The sequence below is a fragment of the Notamacropus eugenii genome, chromosome 6 (assembly GCF_028372415.1).
Source record: "Notamacropus eugenii isolate mMacEug1 chromosome 6, mMacEug1.pri_v2, whole genome shotgun sequence".
Classification (NCBI taxonomy): Eukaryota; Metazoa; Chordata; class Mammalia; order Diprotodontia; family Macropodidae; genus Notamacropus; species Notamacropus eugenii.
This window is the reverse complement of record NC_092877.1, coordinates 227442130-227455461: the sequence shown is the minus strand read 5'-3', so window position 1 is coordinate 227455461 and position 13332 is coordinate 227442130.

Below are 13332 nucleotides of genomic sequence, written 5' to 3'. Positions count from 1 at the left end.
AGGGCCCAGGACAGAGCCTTGGGGATAGTTACAGGGATCCATATGACAATGATCTAACAAAGGAGATGAGGAGTGGTCTGAAAAGTGGGAGGGAAATCAGGGAGACAGCAAAGTCATGAAAACCCAGAAAAGAAAGATATTCAGGAGGAAAGGGTAATCAAAAGTGGTAAATTCAGCAAAGGTTGGTAAAGAGGAGGAGTAAAACATGGCCATCAAATTTGTCAGTTAAAAGATCATTGGTCACTTTGTAAAGAGCAATAAGGAATTCCTGGTTCACTCACTGGCTCGTGCCAAGGTGTTCTGGCAGTAGTGAAGCACCAAGGGCAGAATGCCAGGAGAGTTCCTAGACCCAGTGGATGAATTCCTGGACAAAATCAAGTTCCTAGATCAAGCTTTCTAGACCTAGCAAAGGAGTCAATGAGCACGAACAGACAAAACTGACATAAAGTAACAAATCTGAACCTTTCCTTTCCCTTTAATTTTCAGTTCTATGGACTTTATTTTTCTGGGGAGAGAAATAGAAGCTCTAGTAACCCCAAATATTTTTTCCATTTTTATTGTTGTGCATAAGCTGAAGCTCTCCCATTGAGTGAAAAATTCCTTCTCTGTTATTTAGGACAGATGACATTCTGTTTTGAAGCTGATGATCATCAGAATGTATAATTTCATTACATTTCCTCTTAAGTAAAGCAATGCATCCAGAATCTATAAATAGTTCTTAATAGAACTGTGCTCAATATTAAAATTTCATCTTAAGAATAGTATTGTGAGACTAGGATTTATCTTATTGTCTAAATAAACTTTAGAATTTTATAAAGCAGTCCCTTTTGAATTCTATAAATGTATATTTTAATTTTTAAAAATATGGAAATTCTTAACTTGGGTAGTTAACACCTTAAATCTAGAGAACTTTATTGGTCCACAGAAGAAGTGGGTTTCCCTGGAAGGATGGGTTGCTAGTTTCTCTAGCAGTCCAGAGTATTTTTCCCTTGTTGGGGAAAGCCCTCTCAGCCTAACACTATAATTCTGAAGAACTATATAGATCCTGGGGAAAGGAAGTCCACACTGAGGGGGAAAGAATGTGGTTTTGATTGTTTATAAGCTTTGGTACAAATCTTTGGATTTCTTGGTCAAATTAAATAAAGCCTATATTATATTTATATTAGATGTAATTATTTCCAAGTGATTACATGGGAAATTCTCCTTTTGAATTGGAGACTTAGACCTGAAACAAGTTTTTATACTCCTAAGGGAAACTCTGGAAGGAGGCATAAGTCAAAGGTTGATTTAGGAAATATATCCTCAAGATTGAACCCATTCTGTATCAACTCAGAGCTTTTATGAAAGACTGGATGCATTTAGGATTGGGGAAACCTGAGTACATATGCAGACAGGTGGGGAAGATCTAGGTGAAAAGATGTCTGAAGAAGCCTGAAAAAGGGAATGATTGTTGGAGTAAGGTTCTGAAGTTGGCTGAAGAGGATGGGATCAAGGCTGCAGAAAGAGGGTCTAGCTAAATTAAGGTAAATATATCTGATTTTCTGAGAGGAGGAGAAAAGGAGAAAGAATGAAGAAAGCTGTTGAGTATTAATGGATATAAAAGGAGAGTTTGGGGAGCTGATATTGGATAACCTTGGTTTCTTTTCTCAGTGAAACTGAAGGTTAGGTAATGTGTGGTAAATAGGAGTGGGTTTTGAGGTTTACCCACAGGGGAGCACAAGGATGGAAAGAGCATGGGAAATGAAATAATAGGAGAAAAAAAGAAGAATTTTTTTAAAAAAGGAATCAAGAACCTAATTGAAGTATTGCCAGGAATCAGTGAGAGACCAGATTAGGTTATGTATCACAAATTTTTATGGGGTGAAATCTGCACAATTTTATGATACTCTCCAACAACGATTAGCAGGCCAGAGTTAAAAGTGGAAAAAACACAATTCTTGGGATTATAGTGGGGCAAGAGTTAAGTGGTCTGAAGGGCTGAAGTTATCAGATTGGGAGTACATGACAGCATCTGCAACATAGCCCTCCATCTCTGAAGAGATACGGCCTTTAGGTTTTCTTAAGGGGGCAAGTTTCAAATCAAGTTCTGAAAGTCATCAAAGGAAGATTCTGTAAAGTTCATTGAAGATGAGATAAGAGGTTGCCAAGATAGCTAGTGATGTTTTGCTTCAAGGATCAAACTCATCAATGAGAATGTTTCTTTAGGGCTTAGAGAGGACAGAGAATAGGATGGTAAATCATGAAGTTAAATCCCTAACCAAGAGAACGTTGTATAAAGGAAAAGCCAACAAAACAAACATTGTTTTAAGAACAACTTTGAGCAACCAAGTCATTTTGACTATTATAAATACTCAAATTAACTACAAAGGACATATGAAGGAAGACACTGCATCCAGAGAAAGGACTGATAAATAGAAGCATATATAGAATGATTTTACATATATATATAATATACATATTATATATACATATAATTGGGTCTAATAGTAGCCATCTCTAGGGTGGGGGGAGGAGAAAAAAAGACTTTACAAGATAACTTTATTATTTATTTAAAAGAAATAGCAAGTTGTACATAACAGATTCGCAGTTTCATGTGCAATGTTTTGTTTTTTTTTATTCTACTATGTTATGGAAATGCTTGTTTTATTTTATAAATCAAAAATAAAAAAATAAAAATTTCAAAAATCCCACAAGGTGGAAGTATCTACTGAATACCATAGGGTACTGATTACTGTTAAATATTTCAGTTCATTTGCAAACCTATGGTGTTTATTTTCTGAAGCATCTCATTCTCCTTCCTTCTATTACATTTCATTTCTTATAAATTTTCATCATCATTGTCTTCTGCTCTCTTCTCAAAAATCCAAACCCAAAAAGACGTGTCCATGTTCTTAATTTCTCTCCCCCACCAATATTTAACAAAATAAATTAGGTTATCAGCCTTAACATAGTCCTTTTCATGTGTCCCTTAGTTTGTACAGATTCTCTTCCATAAGTAGGGCATCACCTATTTTTATGTCAGTTATTAAAAAAGTTGCCAAAAAAAAGGAGAGGTACAGCTAACCTAACATTACAAACTGTTCTTTATTTAGTAAAATAATATTGATTAGGAAGGTAGTTCCCTAGTTGGAAAAGCTACACAGAAAATACTGCAATTTTAAAAGCAGGTAATCTAGTATAGAAGAAATGGGAAGAGAAATGGGGAAAAAGATATACTTATATTAATGGATTTCCCATGAAAATGCACTTATGCATATAACCAGTGGTTTATTCATAGTCTATTCAATAAGCCCTTATTAAACAAATTTAAATAGATTCAAAAAGTCCTTATTAAATGGAAGGCACAATGCTAAGGTTTTGAGAAGACTCAAAGACGAATAAGAAACAATTTTCAAATCCCAAGGATTCAACTCACTTCTCAAGGATTTACAACCTAGTATTAGCAGCTGCATGAATATTTTAAATCTAAAAGCTGAGACATCTCACTTTCTTGATAAAAAATTTCAGGAAATCCAGGACCTTCTGAATAGCATATGTGATCTAAAGAGAAAGAAAGAGTTCGTCTTATGGAAAGCCTCTGCTGCCCAGAGTGGACTTCTGATTGGACAAAGAGACTCTGCTTTACCTTTTTCTTGGAGCTTCCCTCCTGCTTTTCTCCTTCCTTTTTGTAATGGGATTGTCTCATGTCATACAGACATTTGCCACTGATTATGTTTTGAAAATCAGTAATAATGATAATACTAATTATCATTCTGTAATCAAAATTATTTAAACAAGGAGAAAAATTTGGTTTCTCAAATTCAAGACTTTCACACCAAACATAGAATTGTATTTATTCTATGACCTTGGAGACTGAAACTTAGTTAAACTGAGGCCTAGAAATTTGTTAGAACATTGTTGTTCAGTCATGTCCAACTCTTTGTGACCCTTTTGGGGGTTTCTTTGTCAAAGAGTGATTTGCCATTTTCTTCTCCAACTTATTTTACACATGAGGAAACTGAGAGGCAAACAAGGTTAAGTGACTTGCCCAGGGTGACACAGCTATAAATGTCTGAGGCTGGATTTGAATTCAGGAAGACACCACCTAGCAGCATAACTGAAAATTACAGTGACACAACAACAACAAAAAAAAGTGGACAAATGAAAAGTTTACTTCATCTTTTTTAAAGGAGACAATTTTTCAATAGTAATGAGAGTAAAAACATTGAAACACACTTCTGAAAATAGGAATTCAGATCAGTATAGGTGAACCCCTGTGGTATTCATCACAATCACAGTGACGATAATGTGACTGTCTCAGTTCTGGGTATATATAAAATCACAGGGAGCTATGTGAAAGGCAGTGTGGTACAGGGGATAGGGAGCTGGCTTTGCAGTCAGGAAGATCTGGTATCTCAATCTATCTCCAGCATGATGTGGTTACATGACTATGGACCTGGACAAGTCAGGGTCACCAGAAGCTCTCTGAGACTTAGTTACAAGGCAGATCTGATCAACGTTAGCAGAGGAAGTTTCCTTATCTGGAGTTCCTTAGACTTATGAAATCATAGGTCTAGTCCAAAATTTAGAGCTAAACTGTAACATCAAAGTTAGTGTCATTCCCTTCACATAACGGACTACAGCCTGAAATTTTCTCAAGCCTGAGGTTTCTGGTTATGTGTGTCAACCAGACCAAACCAGCCTCTAATCTATGGATGAGTGGAGATGAACAGGGCAGGCTAGAGACAAGAGAGTCAGGAACCAAATGGAAATTTAATTTCAAGTGGGGGAAACGGCTTGCAAGCAAGGAGGAAGATTAGACACATGTACTTGAGCCCTACCCTTAGTGGGGAGACCTGAGGCAGTGGGGCTGAACCTTACTTTATAGACTTGTGGCTAAACAAATAGTCAGCATAGTGTAGTAAGAATAACCAGGTACAACCGCAACAGTGAGGCACCACAAACAGCAATAGTGAGGCAAGGGACAAAAAGCTTATTCACAGCAGGTTTTCATGTCTGAGCCTGTTGGTGCTTACACGAACTCAGAGACCATCAGTTCCTGAAGATGAGAGCAAAGAACTGTTGCTATGCCAAGCTCAGGACACAGTCTGCTTGCTGGGCCTTGCTCTGGAAAATGGGGTGTCTCCTAGTATTTTGACATGTGAATCAGTGCTTTGCTTTACCCATGCTGCAAGCAAGAAATTCTGTAGAATAATTTTACTAAAAATGAGGAATTTCTGATCGTGGTGCAAAAAAATATTCTCAGAGGCAGCTAGGTGGCACAGTGAATAAAACAAGGGCCCTTATTCTGGAGTCTGGAGGCCCTGAGTTCAAATCCAGACTCAGATACTTAACACTTACTAGCTGTGTGACCTTGGGCAAGTCACGTAACTCCAATTGCCTTGCCTTTCTCCCTCCAAAAAAAAATTCTCCTTAGATTTAAGATAATAATCTAAATGGCATATGACTTAACAGGAAACTTTCTAGAAATGAATTTTAAGAATGTAGATGACTTAGTATAGAAACAAAGAAGGGGCTTTTCAAGCAATAATTCAGTTCAGCACACTTTTATTAAACCCTTATTATGAACTAGACAATGTATTAGGCTTGAGGAACACAAGGGTGAAAAAAACACACACAGAATATAGTCCCTTCCCTTACGAAGTTTACAATACTAAACTTAGCAGAAATAAAATATAGTAGGAAGACTAGACATAAATACATATACCCATAATACAAGCTAAACTGTAAATTCAGGGTTTGATTATCCTGAGAACATCAGTTACTTGGGGAGAAACTGGCAAGAACTACTGGGAATACTGAAGGCAGTCTGGCAAAATTAAGGGTAGGTTAGCACCTTATACCATACAACAAAATAAATTCAGAACAGATATTTGACTTGGATATTAAAGGTTATACTACAAAAAATTGAGAAGGGAATCATATCCTATGCATTCCATTAATTGGTTAATTCTTAACCAAACAAGGGATAGAGATAATAGCAAAAAATAAATCAAATATTTTGTACAACATAAATTTGAGAAGCTTTTAGTCAAACAAGATCAATATAATTAGGATAAAAAGGGAAATGGTTAATTAAATGTAGTTTTAAATAAAGTTTGGACTTTGTTAAAAAAAAAAAGAAAGAAAAATTATTTGAATCAGATTATTTCTGATGAAGGTCTGATACCCCAAATATAGGGAACAAGCCCCAATATATAAGACCAAAAGCCACTCCCTGATAGATAAGTGGTCAAAAAACAGAAACACACAGTTCTCAAAAGAACTATAAAAGAAGTGAAAAGTGATGTGAAAGACTGTTCCAAGTCACTAATAACAACAGACACGCAAATCTGAACAATTCTGAAGTTTTACCTCATACCCCGAAAAGTGGCAAAAAATGGTAATAGTCATTGTTGGTGGCGTTATAGAAAGAAAGATGTGCACATTAACTGTCTGTTGGTGGGGTTTTGTATTTATTCAATCATTCTGCGTTTGGAACTATGCCAAGAAAGTGACTAAAATATTCACATCCTACGTATGTATACAGAGCTCTTGCTGCCAGATCCCATAAGATCTCAGATGACCCAAGAAGGTTAATGAAATATATATATATATAACCAAAATATTTATAGTAGCATTTTTTGTAGAATTAGAAACAAAGAAGATGCCCATCCATGGGGGAATGGCTGTATGAATTGGCATAGAATTGTGCTGTAAGAAGCAATGAATGTAATGACTATGGGGAAGCATGGGAAGACTTATCTATCCTGATGCAAAATGGAGGCAGCAGGAAAAGCAAAGCAATATACACAATGACTAACATACACAAACAATGTAAATAGAAGGAACAATGACAAAACAATAGAAATCAAATACTATAAAATTATAATGACCAAGTTTGGCTTCAAAGAAGAGGTATAAGGATGCATCTCTTTTCTTTCTTTGCAGAGGTGGAGGTCCATGGGTTAGAGAAAGGAGGGAAGGAATTAATATTTATTAAATTCCTAATATGCGCCAGGCCCTATGCTAAATGCTTTACATAATTTTCCCATTTGATCCTCACAATGACTATTTTACAAGTGAGGAAACTGAGGCAAACAGAGGTTAAGTGACTTAACACAGGGTTACACAGCTAGTAAGTGACTCAGGTCATATTAGAACTCAGGTCATCCTGACTCCAATTCCAGTGCTCTATTCATTGCATCACCGAGCTGCAGAGGATAATACTGCACATAGCATCTGATCAATGGTTAGTTTTGTTGAAACTTTGCCTTTCCTTCTTTTTTATTCTTTGTTTTAAACAGGCCTATTCAATGAATGAGTACCCTAAGTGAGTATCTGCAAAGAACTTGGCCTAAAGGGCCCAAGGTCTCCCAGTGCACCCTGGGTCATCTCCAGTCATCCTGATGAATATCAGGTCACGAGAACCAGATGGCTCTGAAGGAGAAGTGAGGCTGGTGACCTGCACAGCCCTCCCTCACTCAAAACAAAGTCAAGTGCAAGTCATGTCATTATTTCTCTGATGGTGTGGTCTTCTTAGGCAACAAAGGATGAACACAACACAACAATAATTCTTTGTCATACAAGCCATTTCTTAGGAAGAGAGAGGGATCTGTTGAGAAATGTAGGGGATATAAAAACAAAAGATATCAATAATTTTTAAAAATTACAATAAGTGCACAGGACAATTCAAACTGTGGTCCAAAAACAAAAAAAAAGCTGTTTGAAGGCAGAGAGCATTTCATTATGGTCTTGTATCCTCAGTGCCTAGCACATAGAGGGTATTTGACAAATGCTTCCTGGGTTGCATTAAAATGAAAGATTCAAGGAAGGAGGGATCAAGTAAATCTAGATGGAGGCAAACCCATGTGACTTTGGACAAAGACTCTGGACTTTCTAGATCTCAGAATCTTCATCTGTAAAATGAGGGGTCTGGGGTAGATGATCTAGGAGGTCCCTTCTAGGTCTAAGTCCCATAGAATTCCATGATCCTATGAACTAGTACTGATAAGTAAAACTGACAGGAATCTATAGATCTTGACTTAATATAAGAAAAACTTTGTAGCAATTAGAGCTGTTTGCCCCAAATGGAATGGTCTGCCACATGGTTAACTTCCCACCATTAGAAATGTTCGGAGCAAAAATGGGGAACCTGTGGCCTCAAGGTCACATGTGGACCTCTAGGTCTTCAAGTGCAGCCTTGTGACCGAATCTAAACTTCACAAAACAAATCCCTTTAATAAAAGGATTTGTCCTGTAAAACTTTGATTGAGTCAAAAAGCCGCACCAGAAGACCTACCTAGAAGGCCACATATGGCCTCAAGGCCACAGGTTCCCCACTCTGGTTCAGGCTAAAGATGGATTATAATTTGTAAGGGATGACATTCCCACATTAGGAGAATTGTGGACTATCTGATCTTGAAATTTCCTTTTCTAAGATTCTATGATTCCCTACGAGCTTTGCCAGTAAGAACCAGGAGGGGAGGTGGGCAGAGGGAAGGTTTTTCTCCCTCCGTGCCCAAAAGGGCACATTGCTAATGTCTTTCCACATCTTAAGGGAAAAACTGTACTCACGAATTAGTTATGAAATCATCTCAACTTCTCTCGCCAGAAAACTGCCTTTTATAGACACTGCAGTTCAAGGGTGATTTTCCATTTAAGTTCTATATAGTTCACAGCTCCTGGTCCGGAAAACCTGAGCCAAGAAAAATGTAAAATATACTGGAACCCAGGCCACTAAAATATAATCATTCTCATAGTGACGACCACACCCGGCATAAAGGACAATTTCAACTTCCTTTAAGAACAACACGCTCATGGCCTTTGCTTAAGGGTGGCTGCTGCAGTATTGTTGGCACTCTTTCAAAATGAAAGGATGTTTGAGTCACAAAGCTTGACTTTGCCACTTGCCTGAGGCTTTGTTGCTGGCAGCACGTTCCTGACTCCTCCTAAATTCAGATTTATAGAAACAATAAGATACATTTTAAATTCCTTTCTTTCAGACTCTCAAGTTTTTCCCAGGACTTTTTTCTTAAAGCAAGAAATTCTTACAGATAATGCTTTCTGCAAAGGCAGATTGCTAAGAAAAGCTGGAAAAATGAATGCCATTTGGGATACAAATCAATTTGTGGAAAAATTCAACTGTTTAATAACTATTAAGAACCCAATATAGGTGCAGCAATACAATCCTGTGAGGAAATCCCTTCCATGGGGGCTTCTACGAAGAGAGTTTTTCTGTAACTGATAGAGAATTGTGGGCCTGAGAGTAGGAGTAGGATGGGGGAGGGAGAATAAGCATTTATTAAGCACCTATTATACTCTAGGTACTAAGCTAAGTACGTTGTAAATATTATCTCATTTGATCCTCATAACTTTCCTGAGAGGTAGGTGTTATTATTATTCCCATTTGACAGATAAGGAAACTGAGGCAGACAGCGGATCAGTAACTTGCCCAGGATCACACAGCTAGTGAGTGCCTATGGGACACTGTTTGAATTCAGACCTTCCAGACTCCAAGCCCAGCACCCTATCCACTGTGCCACCAAGCAGTCTCTAAGACTTTAAGTGATTTACCCGGGGTCACACAGTCAGTATGTGCCAGACAGTCCAAAATTGAACTCATGTCCTCTTCACTCTAAGGCTAGCTATCTGGTCACCTCCATTACATTCAACCACTTAACAATCAGATCAGTTTTTATAAAGGGATATTTACTTCAAAGGTATAACAAGAACAAACATGCATTCACCCCCAACACTCAGAAGACATAATCCTCTTTAAAGCTCCTCCAAATCTGGGAAAGGCAAGGATTAAGTTCACAGTTTAGCTCAGTTCCCATATAAAACAAAATGGGGAGACAGAGACAGACACACAGAGAGAAATTTTAAAAAGACAGCAAGAGAGAAGAAACAGAGAGGAAAGTCAGAGAGAAAGAGGAGACAGCGACAGAGAGAGGAAAGAGACAAAAAGAGAGAGAAGAGAAGAAAGACAGAAAGAGAGAGACAGACAGATTGAAAGAGAGACAGAGAGAGAAAGACAGAGAGGAGAAAGAGAGACAGAAAGGAGAGAGACAGAGATAAACAAGTACAGAGAGAGGAGACAGAGAGGAGAGACAAAGAGCAGACAGAGACAGAGAAAGGAAGGAGAGGGAGAAAGAAATGAGAAAAAAGAGAAGAGAGAGAGGAGAGAGAGAAAGAGAGATTAAAAGAAGGAGAGAGGAAAGAGGCAAAGAGACAGAAAGAGAGAAGATGAGGTTTTTCCCTTTTCTGATTCTTCTTTCACAACATGACTAATATGGAAATATGTTTAATATGACTGTACATGTATAACTTTATCAGATTGCAGGCCATCTTGAGGAGAGAGGAAAGGAAGGAGAGAGGGAGGGAGAAAAAAAAACCCAAAATCTTATAAAAATAGATATTGAAAACGATCTTGACATGTAATTGGAAAAAAATAAAATTCTATCAAGTATGGGGGAGGGGCAAAAACATAGAGAGAAGAAAGCTAGAGAGAGGAGAGAAAGGGAGAGACAGAAACAGAGAGGGAGGAAAGACAGAGACAGATGGAGAAGAGAGAGAGAGGAGAGAAGGATTGAGAGGAGAGAGACAGAGAAAGAGCGATAGAGAGAGGAGAGATGGAGACAGAGAGGAGACAGCAAGAGAGATGGAGGTGAAAGGAAGGAGCAAGGGAGAGGAGAGGGAGAAGAAAGGACAGAGAGAAAGATTACAGAGAGGAGAGAAATAGAGAGGGAGGAAAGACCGAGAGAGATAGAAGAGAGAGACAGAGAGAGGAAAGAAGGGGAGAGAGGAGAGAAACAAAGAGACAGAAATACGGAGACAGAGTGAGGGGAAGAGGCAGAGAAAGACATACAAAGAGAGGAGAGACAGAGAGGAAAGAGACAACAAGAGAGCTGAAAGTGAGAGGAAGGAGAAAGGGAGAGGAAAGGGGGAAGAAAGGAGAGGGAGGGAAGAGACAGAGAGAGAGACAGAGAGAGAGAGAGAGAGGGAGAGAGGGAGAGAGAGAGAGAGAGAGAGAGAGAGAGAGAGAGAGAGAGAGAGAGAGAGAGAGAGAGAGAGAGAGAGAGAGAGAGTTTTAAAGGGCCAACCAGTTCCATCATACAGTTAATTTTAAAAGACTGGGAAATATAGAATGTCTTCTGGAAATGTATGCTACCTATCTCACAGAGCTGTTGTTGTGAAGAAAGTATTGCAGATTTTAAAGTGCCATGTAAATCATAAGTTATTATGGTGAAGGGCCTGGAAAGGGCTTGTTTAGTTTAGAGACGAGAATGCCTAGAGACTCCTTCCATAGGCAAATATTTCTCATATGCATTTTCCAAGAAGCTTATAAATTTAGAATCTTTTAACTTTGGCAATCTTGCACTTTAACAGTTTGTAGCCAACAACTTGCATTCATACAGATCCTTCTTTGAAAGCAAAAGTGCAAATTAATTAAGTGTACAAAATTAAACTAGGTACATGGATCACTTCGGAGACATTTTGCTCAGACAGATTTTCACATTGTCGTTCATCAGGAACCGCAGATTAGCTCTAGTAGATGACTATTTTGTAGGTGGAACTTGGCTTTCCTAATTTCTAGGAGTCATTCACAAGTTAGAGTCCAACAGAGAAGACACACACCCTGGAGAGAGATGAACAGGGCTAACTAACGTTTGTGAGAGAAAACACAGAAACCCATACACCAAGAGAAAAGTTGGGACAGAAATGAAGGATGCAACTTGCAGGGAGAATGTATATTTGAAGATGAGAAAATAGTACCTGAGCTGGCATTCCATTGGATGGGTGCATTGAAACTCTGGTTGTGCCAAGAGAACAGAAAAGGTAGAAAAGATAAACATCTCTCACTCTCTTTGAAAGCTCAGAAAAATTGAATGAGAGAGTTCCAGAGGCCCTTGGACCAAGAAACGCTGCCCTCAAGCATGTAAACACATTAAGCTGACTTTCTAAGGTTTTGTGCCTCTTCTGGTTTTTATCTTTTGCTTCCAAACTTCAATACAAAGACATTTTTGTCAGTTTTGTTTTCCTGGTGAGGAATCTTTTCCCCCATTCTTTTTTGCTACTGCCCTTGCCAACCTTGTCATATTTCTGCCAATCCTCTTGCAACGGGTTGTTGGATACAATGCAGATTCTCTACTTAGTTTCTTTTCCTGGATCTACAGAAGCAACTTATCAACTATTCAAGGACTAAACTGGGATATAGATGGCAAAGACAGGCATCTCTTGTGCCTTCTGTCAGTCTTGACTAGTGAAATACAGATTGACTTGCATGGTTTTGTTTATTCATTTATTTAAATATTTTGTTTTATTTGAGTCAGTTTCATTTATTTTTATCTTTTAAAATCAATGGTAGAACATCTTGTGTCTCTTGCGTAATCAACACTTTTTAAGAGCTATTGTTAAATATCTATGGATAGATCTCCAGATCTAGAGTCAGGAAGACTCATCTTCCTGAGTTCAAATCTGGCCTCAGACACTTACTAGCTGTGTGACCCTGGGCAAGTCATTTAACTCTGCCTCAATTTCCTCATCTATAAAACGAGCTGGAGAAGGAAATGGAAAACCTCTCTAGTATCCTTGCCAAACCCCCTAAGTGGGGTCACAAAAAGCCAAACACAACTGAAATGACCAAACAACAAAAAATTAATCATGTATAAACATTTACCAAACACTTGGCAAAGCTAGCCTAGCAGGGGTGAGAGACCCGCAGCCTCCAGGCTATAAGTGGCCCTCCAGGAGATTGCGTGTGGCCTCTTGAGGGAGGCCAAGTTTTATAGAACAAATCCTTTTATTAAGGGGATTTGTTCTGTGAAGTTTGGATTCAGGAAAAGGGCCACACTTGAGGACCCAGAGGGCCACATGTGGCCTCGAGGCCACAGGTTCTCCACTTAGACTCTAAGGGGATATGAAGAAGTTTAAATAAGACAAAATTCCTGACCACAAAGAGCTGAGTCTAGTAGGCTTACACATAGTAGATGGCACCATAATATAGTTGAAAAAGTGGTAAGTTTAACCTCAGAGGACTGTGTGTTCAAACCTAGATTTGACACTTATGACTTTTTATGACTTTCTGTTTTTGTGAGAGCAAGTCATGTGACCTGCCTCCATTTGGAGCCTTAGTTTCCCTACCTGTAAAATGATAAGACTGAACTAGGTGATCTCTAGAGTCGTTTCTAGCACTAAAGCTATGATTCATATATTCTACTTTATTTATATATCTATATTCTACTTAGATAAAATTTTATGGATACCTTTTGGGTTTTATATAAAAAATATTCCCTATTTACTCTTCCCCTTAAAAAATCATCCTTCTTCACAATGAAAAACACTTACATA